Source organism: Loxodonta africana, chromosome 22 (genome assembly GCF_030014295.1).
Source record: "Loxodonta africana isolate mLoxAfr1 chromosome 22, mLoxAfr1.hap2, whole genome shotgun sequence".
Classification (NCBI taxonomy): Eukaryota; Metazoa; Chordata; class Mammalia; order Proboscidea; family Elephantidae; genus Loxodonta; species Loxodonta africana.
Window position 1 is genome coordinate 8,011,988 of NC_087363.1, and position 14,450 is coordinate 8,026,437.

The following is a 14,450-nucleotide window of genomic DNA, read 5'->3' on the forward strand; positions in this document are numbered from 1 at the left end:
GACCAGTGAAAACCTTATGAATAGCAATGGAACATCGTCTGATATAGTGTCAGAAGATGAGTCCCCCTCAGGTTGGAAGGCACTCAGAGGATGACTGGGGAACAGGTGCCTCCTCAAAGTAGAGTCGACCTTAAATGATGTGGATGGAGTCAAGCTTTTGGGTCCTTCCTTTGCTGATGTGGCATGACTCAAAACGAGAAGGAACAGCCGCAAACATCCATGAATAATTAGAACATGGAATGCACAAAGTATGAATTTAGGGAAATTAGAAGTCAAAAATGAAATGGAACACGTAAAGATCAATATTCTAGAAATTAGCCATATCCTAGGCATAATGGAATAGGCCATTTTGAATCGGACAATCATACAGTCTACTGTGCCAGAAATGACAAACTGAAGAGGAATCGTGTCATCAACAAAAATAACATTTCCAAGATCTATCCTGAAGTATGACACTGTCAGTGATTGGATAATATCCACAGGCCTACAAGGAAGACTAGTTAATATGACTATTACTCAAATTTACACACCAACCACTAAGGCCAAAGATGAAGAAATTGAAGAATTTTACCAACTTCTGCAGTCTGAAATTGATCAAACATGCAATCAAGATGCATTGATAATTACTGATGATTGAAATGTCAAACTTGGAAACAACAAAAAAGGATCGGTAGTTGGAAAATATGGCCTTCGTGATAGAAAACGATGCTTGAAATTGCTTAACGTAATTACGCAAGAGCACTGACTTATTCACTGGAAATACCTTTTTTCAACAACATAAATGGTAACTATACAAGTGGACCTCACCAGATGGAATACACAGGAATCAAATCAATTACATTTGTAGAAAGAGATGATGGAGAAGCTCAATATAATCAGTCAGAGCAAGGCCAGGGACTGACTATGGAAGAGATCACCAGTGCTCCTATATGTAAGTTCAAGTTGAAGCTGAAGAAAATTAGAACTAGTCCACGAGAGCCAAAGTATGACCTTGAGTATATCCCACATGAATTCAGAGACCATCTCAAGAACAGATTCAATGCATTGAAACACTAATGACCGAAAACCAGATGAGTTGTGGGATGACATCAAGAAAGCAAAAGGTCATCAAAAAGACAGGAAAGGAAGAAAAGACCAAAAGGGATGTCAGAAGGGACTCTGAAACTTGCTCTTGAATGTAGAGTACCTAAAGCAAAAGGAAGACATGATGAAGTAAAAGAGCTGAACAGAAGATTTCAAAGGGTGGCTTAAGAAGACAAAGTATTATAATGACATGTGCAAAGACCTGGAGGTAGAAAACCAAAAGAGAAGAACATGCTCGGCATTTCTGAAGCTGAAAGAACTGAAGGAAAAATTCAAGCCTCAAGGTGCAATTCTGAAGGATTCTATGGGCAAGATATTGAAAGGCACAGGATGCATCAGGCAAGACGGAAGGAATACACAGTCACCGCATACCAAAAAGAACTGGTCAACATTCAGCCATTTCAGGAGGTAGCATATGATCAAAAACTGAAGATATGGAAGGAAGAAGTTGAAGATGCACTGAAGGCACTGGTAAAAAACAAGGTTCCAGGAACTGACGGCATACCAACTGAAATGTTTCCAAAATGGATGCAATGCTGAAAGCGCTCACTCGTCTATGCCAAGAAATTTGGAAGACAGCTACCTAGCCAACCAACTGAAAGAGATCCATATTTGTGTCCATTCTAAAGAAAAGTGATCCAACAGAATGTGAAAACTATCAAACAATATTGTTAATATCACATGCAAGTAAATTTTTGCTGAAGATAATTCAAAACTGTTGCAGCAGTCCCTCGACAGAAATTCAAGCCCCGGATTCAGAAGAGGAAGTAGATCCAGGGATTATCATTGCTGCCATCACATGGATCCCGGTTGAAAGCAGAGAATACCAGGAAGATGTTCACCTGTGTTTTACTAACTATGCAAAGGCATTCAACTGTGTGGATTATTACATATTATGGATAAAATTGCAAAGAATGAGAATTCCAGAACACTTAATTGTACCCATAAGGACCCTGTACATAGGCCAAGAGGCAGTCATTCCAACAGAACAAAGGGATACTGTGTGCTTTAAAAACAAGAAAGGTATATGTCAGGATTGTATCCTTTCATCATACTTATTCAATCTGTGTGCTGAGCAAGTAATCAATGAAGCTGGACTATGTGAAGAAAAACATGGCATCAGGATTGGAGGAAGACTCCTTAACAACCTGCGACATGCAGATGACACAACCTTGCTAGCTGAAAGTGAAGAGGACTTGAAGCACTTACTGATGAAGATCAAAGACCACAGCCTTCAGTATGGATTACACCTCAACATAAAAAAAAAAAAAAAAAAAAATTCCTTACAACTGGACCAATAAGCAACAATTGAAGTTGTCAAGGATTTCACTTTACTTGGATCCACAATCAACATCCATGGAAGCGGCAATCAAGAAATCAAATGACATATTTCGCTGGGCAAATCTGCTGCAAGGGACTTCTTTAAGGTGTTAAAAAGCAAATATGTCACTTGGAGGACTAAGGTGTGCCTGACTCATGCCGTGGTATTTTCAATTTGTTCATACGCACGTGAAGGCTGGACAATGTATGAGGAATACAGAAGAACAATTTGTGCCTTTGAATTATGGTGTTGGTGAAGAATACCAAATATGCCATGGACTGTCAAAAGAACAAGGAAATCTGTCTTGGAAGATGTACAGCCAGAACGCTCCTTAGAAGTGAGACTATGTCTCACACACTTTGGACATACTATCGGGGGGACCAGTCCCCAGAGAAGGACATCATACTTCGTAAAGCAGAGGGTCAGTGAGGAAGACCCTCAATGAGATGGATCGACACAGTGGCTGCAACAATGAGCTCAAACACAGCAATGGTTATGAGGATGGCGCAGGACCGGGTAGTTTGGTTCTGTTGTACTTAGGGTCACTATGAGTTGGAAAAGACAATAACAACAATAATCATGGTGATCTTTCAAAAGCACAAATGCCATCATATCATCCCCCCAAAGAGTCCTTCAGATCCCTCCCCTCTCTCTGCCCACTTGGCCCCCACTCTGGGCAAAGCACAAAGTTCTTTTCCGTAAGTTCTTTTCCGGATGACTCGCTTCCTGCCGCATCTCTCGCTCTCCCCTACTCACCTCCCAAGGCTGCAGCGACTTCCAGGGTATCCCACAGCGATGCCCCACCTCAGAAGCTGCTCCCCCATGAGACTGACTGGCTTATCCTTCCAGGCTCAGCAGAAGCTCCAACTCTCCCCTTCGCCTCCTCCATGAAGCCTCCTCACCTTCCCCCATCCCCTCCCAGTGCTCTCATCACTCCATCTCGAGTTGTTGCAATTCCTGATTTTCTAGACTCACACTCCACCGACTGGGGACCTCCCAGGGGAGTTTGGGTTTTCTTCTACATGTGCTGAGAGCTCTCTAGAGGATGCACAGTTGCCTGTTTACCTGGTTATCTCCTTGTCTAGATACTCTGAGAAGACGACAAAATCCTTCCTCCTACCTACTCTCCACTGATGACCTCCCGAATTCCCTCTTCCTTCACAGAACTGACAGAACAGACTACCTTATCATCCCACAACCCCAAGTCCCCACCTGTAACTGACTCCACACACATTTCCTCTTGTTACAGGGGAACAAAGTCTTCAATTCTATCCAAGACCAACCTGTCCACCTGGGCTCTGGGTTCCATCCCCGTTTGCCAGCTCAAGGTATTATCCTTGTGACTATCCCTTTTTCTCATGTCTTCAATATTTCCCTCACTCCTGAATTACTCCCAGTAGCAGACAAACATGTCCTAATACTATAAAAAAAAGTTTTAAAATCTCCCTTTTATTCCCTTTATCCCACGTCTGTCCTGCTACTGCCTCATTTCTCCATTCCCTTTCAAAGCAAACCCCCTTAAAGAGCTGTCCATACTGACCCTCCCCACGGCTCAGCTCCCATTCTTACAGCCCCTCCAACCAGGCTCTGCCTCCCCGACAACCCTGAGTAAGGTCATCAATGACCTCCACACTTCAAAGCCAGAAATCAATTGTCTGGCCTCACTTTGCTCTACTTCACAGCAGCATCTGACACAGGCATCACTTCACCTTAAAAGCATTTTCTCTTCTTGGATTCCACACTCACCTGGTTCTCCTCCCATCTCACCAGATTCCTCACCTCCTGCATGCAGGTTCCTCCTTACCGCCAGCCCCCTGAACATGCCGTAACACCAGGATCAGTTCCCGGCCCTCTTTTCTTATTTACTGACACACCTTAGGGGAACTCAGTCCCACGGCTTTCAGTACCCCTCGTACACTGATGTCACAGATTCACCTACTGCCTCCTGCCCAGGCTGCTCCACCAAGCCCCACACTGCACATTCAGTTGGCAGCATCACAGCTGCAAGAGATTGCCCACAAGTATAAAAACAGCTCCTGACCCACCTCTCCAGTCTCCACCATTCCTCGTCTCGCTGAAGGGCACCACTCCGTTCCTCAAGCTCCAGATCCCAATTCTTATCTTTCTCTTTCACCACACATCCAATTTTTCACTAAATCCTGTCAATTCTACCTTCCAAACATGTCCTAAACCGGACAGCTTCTCGGCGTGGCTGCTGTTATCACGAGAGTCTGAGCCACCACCACCTTTCATGTGGTCGGCCAGCCTGAGGCAGCCACTGGTCTGTACACAGCAGGAGTTAGCTCACACCACTCCCCTGCTCGAGACCTCCAGTACCTTCCCATTACAACAAGCCCCAACTCCTCACCTTGGCCTCTGTGTGAGCATCATTTCGCTCCACTCTTCTCCACTCCCATCCCAGGGCCCGTGTACTTCCTTTTTCCTCTGCTTGAAACACTCTTCCTCCCCTCTCAGATGTTCCAGTTGCTGCTGCTTCTCATCGTTCAACTCTAAGCTCAAATGTTAAATCCTCAGAAAAGCCTTCTTGGACCATGTTAGCTAGAAACCCCCTACACGCCCAGCTCATTAGTCTACTTCATTGACATTTTAGGACCTAAGAGCCCTTTATAACATCTGTGTATTAACTGTATCTTGCTTCACTAGAGAGCGAGGGCTCTGTCTGATTGTTTCACTGTCTGTCTGGCACCCATCAGAGAACCTGGCACTCAATGGTTAAGTCCACATATTTATATCAGGAAAGACCAGTCCCTGGAGAAGGACATCATTATTAGTAGGGGGTCAGCAAAAAAGAGGAAGACCCTCTACAAGATGGACTGACACGATGGCTGCAAGAATGCGCTCTAGCACAACAATGCCTGTGAGGATGGCACAGGACAGGGCAGTGTTTCATTCTGTTGTACAAGAGTCGCTATGAGTCAGAACCAACTCTACAGCACCTAACAACAACCATACATATTTGCTGACCAACTACCTGACTTTGGGGTTAGGGTCATGCCTTCTCACCCTGCTGACTGTTGTATCATCCAACTCTAGCCTAGCATGAGGCAAAGGGAACATGCCTGTCAAACATTTGTGGGATAAGAGCAGGATGAACGAAGTTAAGGCAGAATGGCCAGAGGATTCTCAAGACAAGAACCACACTGGATAAAACATCCTGAGGCCTGCCAAAGGGCAGGGTCTACACCTTGTCAGGAAGTGAAAGGACCAGGCCAGGAAATTCCAGTCCTGCCTGTCAATAAGTGCCCAAAGTAGCTATATGGGAATCCTTGACCAAGGAGCAATTGCCCTAAGTCCAAAGCCTGTAATTGAAGATGTAAAATTGGCCAGAGTAGATTACAGAGAATGATGACTTTCGTGCTCTACAGTTGCATTATCATCATTGAAATGAACGCATATTAATTTCTATAATATTTTTCCATTAAAACAAATCTGTCCTTATAGTTTCCAATGAGAACTAGGTAACTTAGAGAACTACTTCAAATTAAACAGGAAATTTTCAAGAATTAAAAAGACAATGTTATAAATTCTAAAGCCCCATGTGACGACTACCACACATACTCAAAGTCACCTAAGTAGGAGCCTCGTACATCTGCCTGATCCACTTCCCAACTCAGCGCGGACAACTTCATTCTGTTAGCTGTCTTCTACCTTTCTTACATAGAAAAAATAGGGTCTGAAAAGCATTACGAGAAGTCGTTTAGAGAAATACAAGCTACAGGCTCCAAATGAGGAGTGAGGGCTGTTCTGCACACAGGGGGACAGCACTGAGCTTCTCTCTCCAACTCGGAAGAGATGACCGAAGAAAGAATGAAGAAATGTCAACGTCTGCTTCTCATTTTTAGTGGAGTCCAAAAAGGGTTTAAAATTGGGGTCATCTGCTACACTCTGCTGTCTTGAACATGCCGAGCTTTCCTCTCACTGCCTATCATTTCCCTTCTGCCTCTCCCCTGAGAGTCTCAGCTGCCCACCTGGTTAACAGCATGCTCACAACACTGCATTTTCATCATGGATAAAAATAATAAAATTAGTAGCTAACATTTATTGAACAGTTACTCAGCTAAACACTGTACAAGGTGTTAACCTGCCTTGTATCTCTTTTTTTAAAAAAAATAATTTTTATTGTGCTTTAAGCGAAAGTTTACAAATCAAGTCAGTCTGCCACATATAAGCTTATATACGCACACTCCCATTTACTCTCCCCCTAATGAGTCAGCCCGCTCCCTCTTTCCAGTCTCTCGTTTCGTGACGGTTTTGCCAGTTTCTAACCCTCTCTACCCTCCCATCTCCCCTCCAGACAGGAGATGCCAATACAGTCTCAAGTGTCCACCTGATACCAGTAGCTCACTCTTCATCAGCATCTCTCTCCAACCCGTTTGCCAGTCCCTTCCATGTCTGATGAGTTGTCTTGGGGAATGGTTCCTGTCCTGGGCCAACAGAAAAGGTTTGGGGACCATGACCGCCAGGATTCTTCTAGTCTCAGTCAGACCATTAAGTCTGGTCGTTTTATGAGAATTTGGGGTCTGCTGCCTTGTATCTCTTAATCCTCCCAACTGCTATGAAGTACTACCCCTACTTCCATTTTACAGGTAAGTCAACTTAGGCTTGGAAAAGCTATATAATTTTCCTCAAGTCACTCACCTACTCAAGCTGAACTGTGAAACCAGTTTATTTAACTCCAGAACTGGAGTTCCCAATACTGCTTCTGCTTAAAGCTGCCTTATCCACTTACCATATGGAGCCCCTCTTCTGCACAACACCCACTAATGGCCCACAGAAGCAGCACCGCGGAACACACTTTGGGAAACAATGACTTAAAAAAGTGGTTCTCAAACACCAAAACAGACAGTAGTCTCACAGAAGTTCACAACGAACTAAGGATAAGGACAATGCAATGAGCCTTTCCTAAGTTAAACTTTTTTTCAAATTTAAGGGACTATCTTTTATTCCAAGACAATGTCCTTTATACCTTTACGATGACAGGTAAATGAAATGAGTGGATGAAAATGCTGGCAACCCTAAGTCTGTTACCCCCGAATTATTTTAGAAACTTTCTGGTTTGAAACACCAAAGCCTAGAAACCACTGGTTAAAAGCACTCTCTCCTTCCTAAGCATTACTGGCGTTCAAGATTACGGAAAATATCTGTACAGCCTGGGAGGGGAATACTTTTTCTGTTTTAAGATTATAAATTTAATGGATAATGAACTACTACTTTGTCCTTGGCACATACTTACATATAAGATTTCATGTTAACAGGGTCTTTACTACAAGCAGAACAAGAACACAATCTGGTTTTATGTTCCGAGTGGCTGAAATGTGAAAACCATTCTTCTCCTTTTGCTCACTTACAGCCATCCCTGCTGGATAAGATGAATGTAAACGTAATCCTTTGCCTTTCTCTCTCAGGTACAGCAACCCCAACTGTTAGGTCTACTAACAGGCTTCCTTTTCTCCTTAGAACTTCAATCAAAAAATACTTTAACAACCAGACGGGCACATTTATTAGAAATACTGCCATAAACTTTGAATATCAATGTGATTAAAAGCAATCTTACAGTGAAATGCTATTTAAATAGTGAAATTTCACCTCTCCCTTTTTAAAGGATTTTTTTTTCCTTTTTGCAGACATAAATCCCAGATGATTGTGTTTGCTATCTGCTGGAACCTTAGCTTTCAAGTAATCATTTTTTAAAGCCAATTACTTCTAATGTAAACCACACACACCCCTCACCCCCCACCAAAGAAAAGGTGTTATAAAAAGAACTGTGACATACGACATACAGACACTTACAAGGCACAGCTAGGAAAAGGCTCTGATGTCATGATTTTAAATTATTTTTTTTTCAAGATCAGTATTTCAGCCCAGATACTGTCAGGGAACCTACGAGACCTGCCCAGGCTCATGAAACGCAGGTGCTCACTCTGGAACAGGTAAGCGCGTGGATAGCGGAGTTAGGCAGATCTCAGTTACAGATCCCAAAAGCTCTGTGATACTGCAAGTTACCTGACTTCTCTAAGACTCAGTTTCTTCAGCTGTAAAATGGGGATAATGGTGACACCCACAGCACAGGGATGCTGTGAAGATTATGTACAGTAAAGCACATGCCAGCACACAGTAAACGTGCTATGGAACTTGAGCTGCCCACATTCTCACAGGCATCGTGTGATGTGGACGTCAGAAAGAGGATGTCCTTATAAGGAAGAAAGGAGACTACTTAACAACATGTAGGTCACACTCCAGAAGGATGCATGAATTCCTCACGCTTCAAGCCAAGATCAGAGTTTACAAGAACCACTGAAGACTGTACACACAGACGCGTGGGAAGCCCACCTTACTGCAGAAACACGTGATGGTTTCCACTTGCTATGAAGCCTTGGGCTCCAGAATCCAGCGTGGATTGTGCTGGGAAAGCACAAAACCTTAAAGACGTGGGGTCGAAGAACACGGAAATGCTCCCTTCTTCAATCAAAATGCAGATCTGTTTCCTGGAGAATCATCCCTATAATCCCCAAGTCCTCCAAAAGGGCTTCTACTTCTCTAGGCCAGCCTGATGTCAGGGATTCCAAGGAAACTGAGTCAGACACCCTTCTGAAAACCCACGGAAGACCTACACAGCCTCTTTCTCCAGAAAATTTACAAGCCACACGGGCTTAACAGGACCCAAGTACCACCCTCACAGTCTAAGGCTCTTGGAAGCTAAGACAAGAAACATTCTGTTGATGCTCTGTATTCAAACTACCCTTGTGCAGATGACACAGCCTTGCGTGCTGAAAGTGAAGAGAACTTGAAGCACCTACTGATGAAGATCAAAGACCACAGCCTTCTGTATGGATTGCACCCCAACACAAAGAAAACAAAAATCCTCACAACTGGACCAGTGAGCAATATCATGATGAATGGAGAAAAGACTGAAGTTGTCAAGGATTTCATTTTACTTGGATCCACAATCAACACCCATGTAAGCAGCAGTCAAGAAATCAAAAGACACACTGCACTGGGCCAATCTGCTGTAAAGGACCTCTTTAAAGTGTTAAAAAGCAAAGATGTCACCTTGAAGACTAAGGTGCCCCTGACCCAAGCCACGGTGTTTTCAATCGCATCATATGCATGTGAAAGCTGGACAATGAATAAGGAAAACTGAAAAAGAATTGACGCCTTTGAATTATGGTGTTGGTGGAGAATACTGAATGTACGTACCATGGACCACCAGAAGAATGAACAAATCTGTCTTGAAAGAAGTACAGCCAAAATGCTCCTTGGAAGCAAGGATAGTGAGACTTCGTTTCACATACTTTGGACATGTTATCAGGAGGGATAAGTCCCTGGAGAAGGACATAATGCTTGGCAGAGCAGAGGGTCGGCGAAAAAGAGGAAGGTCCTCAACGAGATGGACTGACACAGTGGCTGCACACAATGGGCTCAAGCATAATAACAATTGTGAGGAGGGTACAGGGCCAGGCAGTGTTTTGTTCTGTTGTACACAGGGTTGCTACAAATCAGAATCACCTCAACGGCACCATATGTATACACGTATAGGTACAGAGATAGATAAAACAGGTGTATGCCCCAGAAAAGTAGAAGTGAGTGACAAAGACGGACAAGCACAGGAACTTTCTTACTCCACGTATTTCCTTGTATCTCAGCATACTTCTTTAGTATTGAATAAACATTGGTTTAAAAATATTGGATTTTACAATTTTGAATACTCTCCCCCTCAAAACAGAAAGTTCAAAAAGAACTCGAATCACATTCTGCAGAGCCGGTTTCCTTTCATCAACCAGAGAACTCATTGGAACAGGGCTGGCAAACGCTCTCCTGTGAAGAGTGGGACAGTCAATAATTTAAGCTGAGGGGGCTGTACGGTCCCTGTCATACCTGCTCAGCACTGATGCTCAGTGTATCAACCAGCCATACAAAGTTAATGAATGGGCATGACTGCGTTCCAATAAAACTTTATTTACGGATACCGACATTCGAATTTCATGTAATTTTCATGTGTCAGGAAATCTTGTTTTGAGTTTCTATTTCCACTGTTTAACAATATAAAAACCATTCTTAGCTAGGCTCCAGGCAGGATTTAGCCCAGGGGCTGCAGTGCGCCTTAGAGTATCTAACACGCTACGGGGGGAGGATTTCTGTTGCTGGAGTGTCTACCTGGGACACCAGGGCTCCTGCACCCAAGGGTTAGTGCAGAACTTACTAGCAGGGAGTTACACACAGGAACTGTCTGCAAGGACGCTGCCCATCGTCACTGCAGCACTGACCACCTGCTACCCAATCACCTGAGAGCTCCTTAAAGGTGGGTTCATGGTCAACAAGCACTCCAGATGTTTCTGATGCACTCTGACACCTAGGTCTCACTGGTTCCTGTCCGAGGCTTAGTTTGCTCCCCGCTTAAGATGTAAGCAGACGACAAGCGGGGTCACCTGCCAGAGCCCTTACACACCCATGGATCAGAAATGGCAGCCTGGCGTGCCTCAAAACAAAGAGCTGTACACGCAAGGGCTCCATTTTGCAGGAAACAAGCTCCAGTTCACACATGCATTAAAAAAAAAAAAAAAAAAAAGATATGATATCTGAGATTTGCTTCACAATTATTCAGTGTGGGGAGGGGGGAAGAGATGAAACAAGATTGGGCCATGACTTGGGAAACGGACTCAGGGAGGCTCGTTAAAATACTTTCTCTACTTTTATGTGTTTCAAATTGTCCCTAGGAAAAAGGGGGAAAACAGGTAAGAGAAACCCTAGAGAAAACGCTCCCCACTTCAGAGAGAGGCTTTTAGGTTTATAATGCAGTGCCTCTGACAAGTACTTTACACAAATACCTATTTGATTTCAGTTAACCGCCTATGAAGAACCCCTCCACCCCCAACCAGGCAAGAAGAAAGTGCTATTGTTATGCTGACTCAGTCCCTGCTGGTCGAGGCTGCCCACCTCTCTAAACCAAAAAACCAAACCCACTGCCGTCATGTCAATTCCAGCTCATAGTGACCCTACAGGCCAGAGCAGAACTGCCCCACTGGGTTACCAAGGAGTGCCAGGAGAATTCGCACTGCCGACCTTTTGGTTAGCAGCTATAGTTCTTAACCACTACGCCACCAGAGTTTCCTCTCTAGTCTGTCTTTCTTTTTACCTAGCTGCCTACAGCTGCCAACCAACCTCTTCTCCATCTTGCCTTTGACTCAACTCTGTTAAATTTAAGTGCGGCTATCTCCCTTTTTTTTTTTATCTCCCTTTTTTTTTTTATCTCCCTAGGTCGCCATCCAACTCCCTTGCCCAAATATCAGTGATAAGAGAGGTGGTGGTGTCCTGTCTTCACTCTTTCTGCAAAGTGTAAACGGAAAGCTACACTCAAGCAGAGCAACAGGAAGCACTGAGAGACAGTCTCTTGCCCTCCCAGGTCCGTGAAGTACACACCCCCACAGAAGGGGTACCAGCTGTCTCACAGTCACAATACAATGGAAAGCTGGTCATTTGAACCATTCACCCTGGAGTAACTCGATTCAATCTTCATAGTAGTCCCATTCATTCATTTTGAACAAGTATGTGCTGAACACAAACCGTGTGCAGTAGCTGCATATACCTCAACACACAAAGCTCCTGCCCTCAGAGCGCTTACTCCGATGAAGGAGCCACCACGTAATACAAAATTTCCAATGGTAAGTAGAGCACCTGGAGAAAGGAAGAGTACTTTGATATTGTACAACAGGTGGACTTAAGTCAGGGATGGCTTCCCAAAGAGAATGTCGTTTGTCCAATTCCACTGTCAACTCCTACAATCCCACAATGAAACTATGTGTGTGTGTAAAAAAAAAACCCCAATCGACTCCGACTCACAGTGACCCTACAGGACAAAGCAGAACTGTCCCTTAGGATTCGAACTGCCAAGCTTTTGGTTAGCAGCCGTAGCTGTTAATCATTGGGTAAAAAAAATAAATAAATAAAGCACCTTACTTTCACAGTGAATTAAACATACAAAAATTTTTTTTTTTGTATGTTTAATTCACTGTGAAAGTAAGGTGCTTAGTGTTTTGATTCCTTATGGCTCTCTTTATGCTCAGACACTAACATGGAAACCTTAATCAGTTATTCACATTGCTTAATTCAGTCTAAACGTAATTTTGTTAAATCCAGAATTTCACAAATCACCCTTGGGAAAAAAAATTTTTTTTTTTCTTCTAAAAGAGTTCTGTCATTTAAAAAATAATCAAAATGTATTATCGTTTTCCACCAAAATCAACTGTGCTGTCAAGTTATAGAACAAAACAAACAAGGCTTCTAAAATATGAGAATGCAGAGAAACAAAAATTAGGTGGACTTCTGAAATATTACTGAAATTTTATCCTAATTAGCCATCCTGTGCTAAAAGAAGAAAAAAGAAAAATCAACCAGTTGTCATGGAGTCGATTTCGACTCATGGCGACCCCATGTGTGTCAGAGCACAACCATGCTCCACAGGGTTTGCAAAGACTTATTTTTCAGAAGCAGATTGCCAGGCCTTTCTCCTGAGGTGTCTCTGGGTAGATTCAAACCTCCAACCTTTGAGTTAGCAGCCAAGTGCACCACCCAGGGACTCCATCTATATTTTGTCTGAGATCATATATACAAGACTCCAAAACGCCTTTTCTTGGTAGGAGATAATGTGAACCAAAAACAATGGGATGTCACTACCTAGTAATTTTTTTTTTGTAATATTAAAATGTGCTTTCATTCCTTAAGCAGCCATAATGCTAGGAGAGCACAAAGACCCTCTGCGTGAGCGCTTAGAGTAGATTCTTAAAATGCCCAGAGAATCCACCAAGTCACAAGCAAATCAAGAACTGACTGAATTTAAAACTTTACTTGGAACAGGCATGTGTGCACTCCAACCAGCCTAGTAGCTACAAAAGAAAAAAAAAAATTTTTTTTTTCTTTTGTAGCTACTAGGCTACAGCATCCTAAAAAAGACACCTCTAATGAAGACTGGAGCCCTGGTGGCGCAGTGGTTAAGGGCTGCAGCTGCTAACTAAAAGGTTGGCAGTTTGAATCCACCAGCTGCTTCCTGGAAACCCTACGGGGCAGTTTAACTCTTTCATATAGGGTCACTGTAAGTCAGAATCCACTCAACAGCAAAGGGTTTCGTTTTCTCTTTTGGTTTAAAAAAGACTAATAATCTGGTAGGTCAGAAGCAGGACAACTAGATCCAGGACCCTAGTTAGAAAGTCTTGTGCCTGTATGGGAAATCTGCTGATGAATGAAAGTCACAGCAAAAAATAACACAGAAAAACTAGATCTAAGCCACTACATTTGTTTGGGTTTCAGTCCAGACCAAGTTGCTGATAATTAGCACTCTGTTTTCCCACAGATTTAGGAACCTTTTATGAGAAAGGTATCCACACCCAGAGAATGAAAACTATGAACAAGTGCGGGTCCAGTCTGCTAAAACTCTATTCCAACTGCTCCTATGAGAGCTACCACCTAGTGATTTTAATTTTCTAAGCCCAGGCGGCCTGCCAATTCAACTCTAAAACCGGACGAACAACTGATTTTTCCTATTGCAACATCGCCAGCAAGTCCTACGCCTTCCCTCTCTTCGCTCGGCTCAGACAGCAATCCTCATTTTCAAAATCAACTAATTTGCTCTATAATCTAATCCAACTGGAAGCTCTCTTCCAACTGCCACTGGTATTACTCTTCTTCACAGTCCCAACAAGTGGCCAATTGAGAGAACAAAGACTAGGAGCGTGAAGACAAACGTGAAGCAAGACTAACAACGGGCCAACTCTGGCTTCGGAAGGTGCCAGGAGCCAAAGTTCTCCCTATTCTTGAGCCCTGGGCAGTAACTCTGCCAAAATAAACGGCTACGGGTGAGAAACAACACTGCACCAGGGAATATAAACTCAGTACTTTGAAAACCAATCTCACTCAATGCCTTGTCCTCACTACCACTCAAACGTAAAACCGAACCTGAACAGGTGGACTGTACTCAAGAAGTCTTTTCTGACCAGTGTGCCCAGGCCTGGAGCTGGTAATAGACAGCACACAC

At 43.4% G+C, this 14,450-nt stretch overlaps 1 protein-coding gene across 16 annotated transcripts in view; it reads right to left on the reverse strand.

The window, feature by feature from the left end:
- Positions 1 to 14,450, reverse strand: part of ATXN7 (ataxin 7) — a 193,780-nt gene that overhangs the window by 117,537 nt on the left and 61,793 nt on the right. The gene's annotated exons all lie outside the window — the stretch shown is intronic.